Genomic DNA, 8181 nt, shown 5'->3' with positions numbered 1-8181 from the left:
TAGAAAAGCAGTAGTAGCCTCGCTCAATTTCAGTTGCTGGGCATGACGTCTATTCTTCTCTTTGTTTAACAATTTAAAGGACTGAAATCTTGTCATCACTTAAAATTGCAAAGGATGCCTAGGCGCTCGGTCGTAGACCACAGCCTTAGAATTTTTGCAGCAGTAAAAAGCATTAAACACTTTTCTTCTCTGTTCTTTGACATTCCGCCTTTAAGAATGTTAGTAGTACGAAACGACTGCTAGAAATATCACCTCTCTCGACTGTTTACCTTTGGACTACAGAGTGAAGGGGTTTTTTTTTTTTTGGTATTTTCTTAAACACATTAGCTCGCGCAACAGACGCGTGTTAAATAAGAGGTAAATATAAAAAATATGTATTGGCTAGCAAAAGTTTTAGCTACAAAATTAATATTGAATTTTTTTCACAGTATACTATAACTTCATAGTATACATAGCTTCAGCTGGCTCTACGTACATATTTACACGCATACACATTAGGCATATGGCTTTTGTATTAAATGTACCGATTTATTGCCGTGGTGACGAATCGGCAACATCATTTCCTTCATGTCATTTTAGAAAAAAAAAAATTATCAAAAATTCACAATTTCATGAATTTAGCTTCAACAATATTCTCCAAAAGCATCTATATTATGGCCGAGATAGGATTGAAAAAAATAGGAAGCCCTTAAGCGAGAGATATAATAAATTTAATTTTTAAGTCCTTATTTTGTATTAAAAAAATAAAAGAAGTATTAAAAAGAGTAAAAATATTAATCTATTAGTAATAAAGCGATAAGAAAACAACTCATTCAGGTAATAAGAAAACGACTCGCCCGGGCGAATTGCCTTCGGCGGATGTTTTAAAACGACTGGTAATAAGAAATCGATACGATTATGCATTACATGAATATATGCATCTATACGCTTTTTTATGGAATTTTCATGTGTGGAACTGAAAAAGCATATGCGCATACATGTACATTAGGATGTGCCTTATTTTTTCACACAAAGCAAGACTTCTCTTCGATAGGTTCATTAGATCATAAGCATGTGACCTGCGAAAGATAAAAAAAAAAAATCGGAAAACAGAAAGACGTGCCTCCAGAGCAATAAAAAGTTATGCAAAAAAGCTCTTTAACTTCCAGACCTTACAAGATATGAAAATGGCGTAGCGTGCTAAAATCCATTGATTGATATGAAACAAATAAGCTTATTGTTACTGAAAGAAAGGCTCTTTTCTCCATTTTAAATAAAATGTTGTGAATTAGCGTTTGTCACTTTAAGGCTCTTGAGGCACGTCTTTCCGGGAAAATCCGATTTTGAAAATTTTTCGCAGAGCACATTTTTATGACCAAACGAAACTCTTTAGGTCGAGTCTTACTTTGCAGCTGACAAAGAAATTGTCTCCATACAAATAAGGCGCACACTAATGTAAAATTCCTAATCAAGCGACAAAAAAAAAATTAGAAACCAAATATTGATCGCAGTCATAATTCGGTTGAAATGTATTTTTTCCAGTAAATTTTTTTTTCTCGGAGTTTCCTGCGGTAACTTTATGTACACAATTTTGACAGAAACGTTATTTTTGTTGCTTTTACATCATCCCTTATCCTCATCCTCTCCTCTTATGTATATTTAATTAAAAACAAGTAAAAAAAAAGTCATATGCCTAATACACATATAAATAACTGTTTATGCAAGAATGGTGTTGAAAATCACAACATTTCCCAACTTAAAAGCAACGTGCAATGAGTACTAAAGAAAATAATGGCAAATAATATCAAGCTATTGAACGCCACTCAAGCGTGATGTTCCATATGTCAAACAAAGTTGCTGCCGTTGCAGCTGTCGCTGTGATGATGATGAGAATGCCAGCAGGCAAAGAAATTTGTATATAAGATTGTACATACATATGTATATGTATATATGTATAGTAGTTATATATGCATGCTTGTCTGCTAGCTTTTTAGAGTTGCAACAACTTTCGTGGTACATGCCGCACATGGCGTTTACTTGTGCGGCACACAAATATGTATATTATGCACATTAGGGCGTAAAGTCAAGAACAGTTAAAAGTTTTTCATGTATTTTATATGGGGAAAAACAATTTTTCTTGAAAATCAGTAATTTTCGATCGGAAAAATGTGTTTCTCTTCAGGATATCTTCATCCGATAATAATACACAATAGTATAGTTAACCATTTTTATAGTAACTATTTTTAATAGGCCCCCAGAAACCCTTTAAAAGTGCAAAGGGTTGGCCTATACAAATTTTTAGTATTAAAAAATTATAAAATAAACGATTGGGTGTTATTATTGGAAATATCCTGAAGTGACACAGATCACAGATCAAAAAATTTTGATTTTCATTATATCTATATAATTTCCACGGAAAATTGTTTTTGTTGTAAATAAATATTTTTTGATTTCGAAAAAAAAAAACAGGAGTATATTTTTTCGATACAGAATAATCCTATGGCTTAGAGCATTAAATTCGGTCTTTACATTTGCACATGCATTTTGGGACCACCCTTATGTACATACATATGAACGCATTTATGTATTCTTATCGCCAGACAACTATGCAAGCGACTGCACGAATGCTTGCAACTGGCGGTCGGGACATAAAAATTGCAGCAAATAAATCATTTCCAGCTTAATAAAGTCGAGTGCTGATAGCAAAGTGTTGCATATGTTTTATGCGCTTCGATATGAGCTCAAATGTACATCCATATATACATACATATGTGTGTGCACTTTTATAAGCATACGAATACATGAAAACTTCTACATACATACATATATACGCATGAATGTGAGTTCTGAGCAAGTCCTCAGTAATCAGGGCGCTGCTATGAAATGCTTTGCTTTTGAAGTGAAAAAAAAAATATGGAATTGGCTAACAAGCTACTCGAGTTCCTTTCGTGTCTATGAATCTGTGCTCAGATATAGGCATACCAACATATATGAGCCGTTTATTTTGAAAGTGGCATAAGTCACCTTTTCAAAAAAAAAACCGAGTTAATGATAATGCCAAGAGAGAAGTTTTACTAATCATTGGTAAAACGAACGGTTTTATTTTGAAAGTCACTCAAATCAAAAATCAGGTTAATGATACCATGGATTACAACGAACAAAAGTCCATTTTGCACAAAAAAATATATACGCTCCCAAAACTAGGAGCCAAGCAGGGTAAAACTGCGTTTTTAGTTTCTCTCTTTGACGTCGGAATTTTTTTAAAAGGACTTTAAAATTAAAAAAAATTTGAGTAGGTACATAGCTATTAAACAGGTCCTTTTAAGCTTTGTACTTGAATATCTTTGCAAATTTGTAGTATTAATTTTTCAAAAAATTATAGGTTAAGGATTGATATACAACCGACCATATCCTCGAATTTCGTCTTTCTACTGCTTACTACTTCTACGACTCAGTCGAGATGAAAATGTTACTCATACGACCTGTACGCACGTTCGATTTTGACTTTCCCGTGATATGTAAACGGTAGATCCAATATGGATCCAAAATTTTGAATTTTTAATATCTGATTCCAAATTCATAATCAGCGACCTTAAAAACGCCCGACTGTAAAGTTTTAAGCGAACCTAAGTGACTTTAATTTTTTTTGACAGCCATATTGGGTCCGCAATTAAAAAGTTTGCAAACCGGACTTCAGATTCGTAATCAGCGATAACAAAACCCGTCGAGTAACAAGTTTCAAGCGAAAACAAGAAAGTTAAACATTTTTTTTTGTTTTGAAATTTTAAATCGGACTTGGAAAATTAGAAAATTCGAAATTAGCGATCCCAAAAACATTAAAATATGTGATTACTAAAAATTTTTGCATCGATTTCGTAAAGAAATTAATAAATATATTTGCGAATTTAGCGTCCTTTACCTAGCACAGTAATGCCGCCATTTTGAATTTTTGATTCTGCCATTTGGCAATCGAAAGGGTATTAGTTTACCAGTACTATGACGTACTATAAGTTTACTTTAGTTGCTTAGAATTTTAGACAGATCTCTGGGCCGGTTGATGTGAAACGTCCTATTTATAGACATACATACATACATACATATGTATATATTTAGGCTCGTTTTAAGTAATAAGATTATAAGACTATTATATAAATACATATTGTAGTAGCACTGTATAGGCTAGCTTAAGTAATAGATTAATAAATCATGTAAATCATTGTAATAGTGTAATAGTCCCTTTAGCATATTTTTAGTACACGAATAGTGTAACTAGACCTTAAGATATAGTTATAAGACACCATCTTGTGAAAAGAAGAGAATAAAAGAAGACATTCCGATTTGAGCAGCGAAAGGAGAAGGTGTTTTATTTAAAACCCGGCTACCACTTTATTAACTTGAACGTGTACATTTCATCAGAAGTGGTCACAGAACCCTTCCAACGTAAACCTTTTAAATTTTCAATGAATCGGGAAACAATTAACGCGGAGAAGTACTCGCTACTTCAATTAAAAGCGTGGTGCACGGCAGTGGGGCTCAACGCTAGTGGAGCAAAAGCGTCGCTGGCTGCACGACTTAGCGAGCTGTCGGCAGAAGCACGGGGCTTGTGTCCAGGAGCCATTGACGTGCCTGGAGGTGATAGTGTGCCAGAAAAACGCGGCGCGAAAGCTACGGTGCCACCAAATATCGATGGAGGCAATGGTACAGCCAAAGAAAAAAATAACGGCGAAGGTGCTGGCAATGGTGCGAATAGCGGCGATGGACCAAACAACGGCAACGACGCGAATAACGGCGAGGGATCAACCAATGACAAAGGTGCGAATAACGGCGATGGTGAGCGTGGCAACGATGGAGCGAATAACGACGATGATGGCGATTTTACGAATGATAGCAACGGCGCGAATAACGATGGTGCGTCTAACAACGATGGTGCGTCTAAGGTCGGTGTTATGCAGACAAACTTTTGTTTGCCAAATTAAATGGCGGCTGCTTAGTTTGCTCGGAGGTGGTTATGTCGAGTTTGGCACAGGGTTGCACGTTCATTATGGTTTTCATGGCTATTGCCAACACGAAATGAGAATTTCAGATGTACATAACGCGCAAAATTTAAAATTTTTGTATATGACAACACCGAATTCGCTGCAGTTTGACCAAACAAAATTAGTTTGCTGTGAGAGTCGCCAAACTCGCTCTCTCCAAGTTTGCTGCAACAACAATTGCACGCAGTTTGCCAAACAAAATTTCTGCATAACACCGACCTTACAACGATGGTGCGTCTAACAACGACGGTGCGCATAACAACGACGGTGCGTATAGCAACGACGGTGCGAATAGAGGCAGTGGCGTAGAGCGGCGCGAATTTTCGCAAGAAATTGTTAGCGTGACAAGTGAGCTAGGGTGCGGCCCAAGTAACACCCGTGAATTCGATGGTACGAAAATAAGTCTATTAGCAAAGGAGATAGAGTTGCTTAAACTAAAATTAGAGCTACAACAAGGCGGACCGAAATTGACGGTCGCAACAGACAACGCTAAGCCTGGGTTGGAGACTATGAAAGAGCTTATGGCCGACTATGACGGAAGCGAGGATTTTGACATGTGGCGGTCTCAGTTGCTCCATTTTCAGCGAGTTTTACAAGTCAGCGATGAGGCGTTAAGTTTAGTCGTACGGCTCAAAATGAAAGGCGAAGCCCTGATGTGGTACAACTCCAACAAGATGTTTATGCGCACTGTTGGCGAAATCCTCGCAGAAATGGAGGCAATATTCGCAAAGAAAGACAATTTGGAAGTTTGGTGAACAGTTCAGTGGCTACGCTAACGAGAAACGGCTGTTAAGCGCTGGCCTCAACTTATGCGACGAAGAATTTGTTGAATACCTCGTAGACGGCATTCCTAATAAACAATTGCAGATACAAGCCAAGCTGCAGAATTTTAAAAGTGCTGGTGAGGTGACTAGAGCATTTCGGACTGTCGAGTTGCCGCGACGAGCCGCACCAAAAACGAATTTACAAAGTGGTGAAGAGCGGCTAAGGTGCTACAACTGCAATTGCTCCGGCCACATCGCAAAAGAGTGCAGCAAGCCTAAGCGCGAATACGGGACGTGCTTTGCGTGTGGCGAACGCGGACATTTTGCGGCGAGCTGTAAAAACTACAAGAAGTCGACATCCAGTAGCAATTTTGTAAGTTATTTTAGTATTAGTATCGTAGATAATCTTAATGTTGATATGGTTATAGAATGCCTAGTCGATTCGGGGAGCCCAATAAGTCTTGTAAAGAAGAGCCTTGTACCGGGAAGAGTGCAGTTACAAGATGAAAGAAACTCATACTATGGTCTCAATAAGTCAAAACTATCAATTTTTGGAAAAATATTTTGTTATGTCAAAGTGCTCAATAAAAACGTGTTGATTGAACTTATAGTAGTTCCTGACGAATCGATTAGTTATTCAGTTATTTTAGGCAGAAATTTTATTCAGGCAAGCGAAGCCAAGCTTAAAATCGGTGATGTGGAGTTTATGGATGAAACTGCAGACACAGATGTTGTAAACAGTGTAACGAATCTTAATGTTTGTAACAAAGAAAAGGTGGCCAGTAAAAATTCAACATACAAAGCAGCGGTTGTGCCAAAGGTTAGTGTCACAGATAAAGAAGAAGTGGTTAGTGGTAGTTCTACATACAAAATAGTGAACGAAGCCGTCAACGAAATATTAGCGATAGAAATTCCTGAAATGGGCGAAACTGAGTATATGATTAGCGACAAAATAAGTTACAAAGACAAAAAGTATTTTCAAGAGTTGTTCCGAGAAGAATATTTGTGTGCAAAAAGACCAAAAGAGCCTAGGGTCAGGCAGGAAATAAGTTTAGCTTTGGAAGACGAAAAAGTTTTCAGTTGCGCTCCACGAAGACTTTCGTATACCGAAAAGGCAGAGCTACAAAAGATATTAGATGACTACTTAGAAAAAAGGTATATTCGCCCTAGTAGTTCAGAATTCATTTCTCCTATAGTTTTGGTGAAAAAGAAAACGGGCGAACTCCGAATGTGCGTCGATTACAGGAAACTTAATAAAGTCACGGCAAAGGATAACTACCCTATACCACTGATTGATGACTTGTTGGATCGGTTAGTAAACAAAAAGTTGTTCACGAAGTTAGACCTGAAAAATGGATTTTTTCATGTGTTTGTTGAAGAAAAGTCAGTAAAATATACCTCGTTTACAACGCCACTAGGGCAATTTGAGTTCTTAAGAATGCCATTTGGGCTAAGAAACGCTCCGGCTATTTTTCAAAAGTTTGTAAATAAGATGTTCTCGGAAATGATACGCAGTGGAGAAGTAATTGTGTACCTGGACGATATTATGATCGCGACAGAGACTGTAGATGAACATATTCACATTTTGAGAAAAGTTTTTCGGTGCCTGGTTGAGCATAAACTAGAGTTGCGATTAGATAAGTGCGAGTTTTTCTCGGCAGAAATTTCATATTTAGGTTACGCGATCACGGGCGAAGGGATACGGGCTGACAAAAAAGGATTGAAGGCAGTTGAAAATTTTACGGTACCAACCAAAGTGCACGAAGTGCAAAGTTTCTTAGGACTCTGCTCCTACTTTCGTAGGTTCATTAAAGATTTTTCGACCATAGCCAAACCCCTTTACGACCTCTTGAAAAAAGAAGAAAAATTTCGATTCGGTCAGCTGGAGATGGAAACGTTTGATACACTAAAGCCAAGTTAATAGCCTCCCCAGTGTTAGCGATATACGACCCTTGTGATGCGACAGAACTCCACTGCGACGCGAGTTCACTAGGCTTCGGGGCGATACTGCTTCAGAAGAAAAAGGATAATAAGCTACATCCAGTTTTTTATTTCTCGAAACGTACAACGGATGTAGAGTCTAGGTATCACAGTTTCGAACTAGAAACACTGGCGATAGTATACGCGTTGAGGAGATTCAGGGTATACCTACAAGGCATAAAATTTAAAATTATTACTGACTGCAATTCGCTGACGCTGACACTAAATAAAAAAGAAATGAACCCAAGGATTGCCAGGTGGGCGCTAGAGTTACAAAATTACGATTACGAACTCGAACATAGAGAGGGTAAAAGGATGCAACATGTGGACGCGTTGAGTAGAGTAAACAACGTCTTGGTGGTTCACACCAACACATTTGAAGAAAATTTAATTATATGTCAGAATAAAGATAAACACATAGA

The sequence above is a fragment of the Rhagoletis pomonella genome, unplaced genomic scaffold (assembly GCF_013731165.1).
Source record: "Rhagoletis pomonella isolate Grant_MI unplaced genomic scaffold, Rhpom_1.0 Rhpom_scaffold_00002, whole genome shotgun sequence".
In the NCBI taxonomy this organism is placed as follows: Eukaryota; Metazoa; Arthropoda; class Insecta; order Diptera; family Tephritidae; genus Rhagoletis; species Rhagoletis pomonella.
This window is presented reverse-complemented; position numbering follows the sequence as displayed.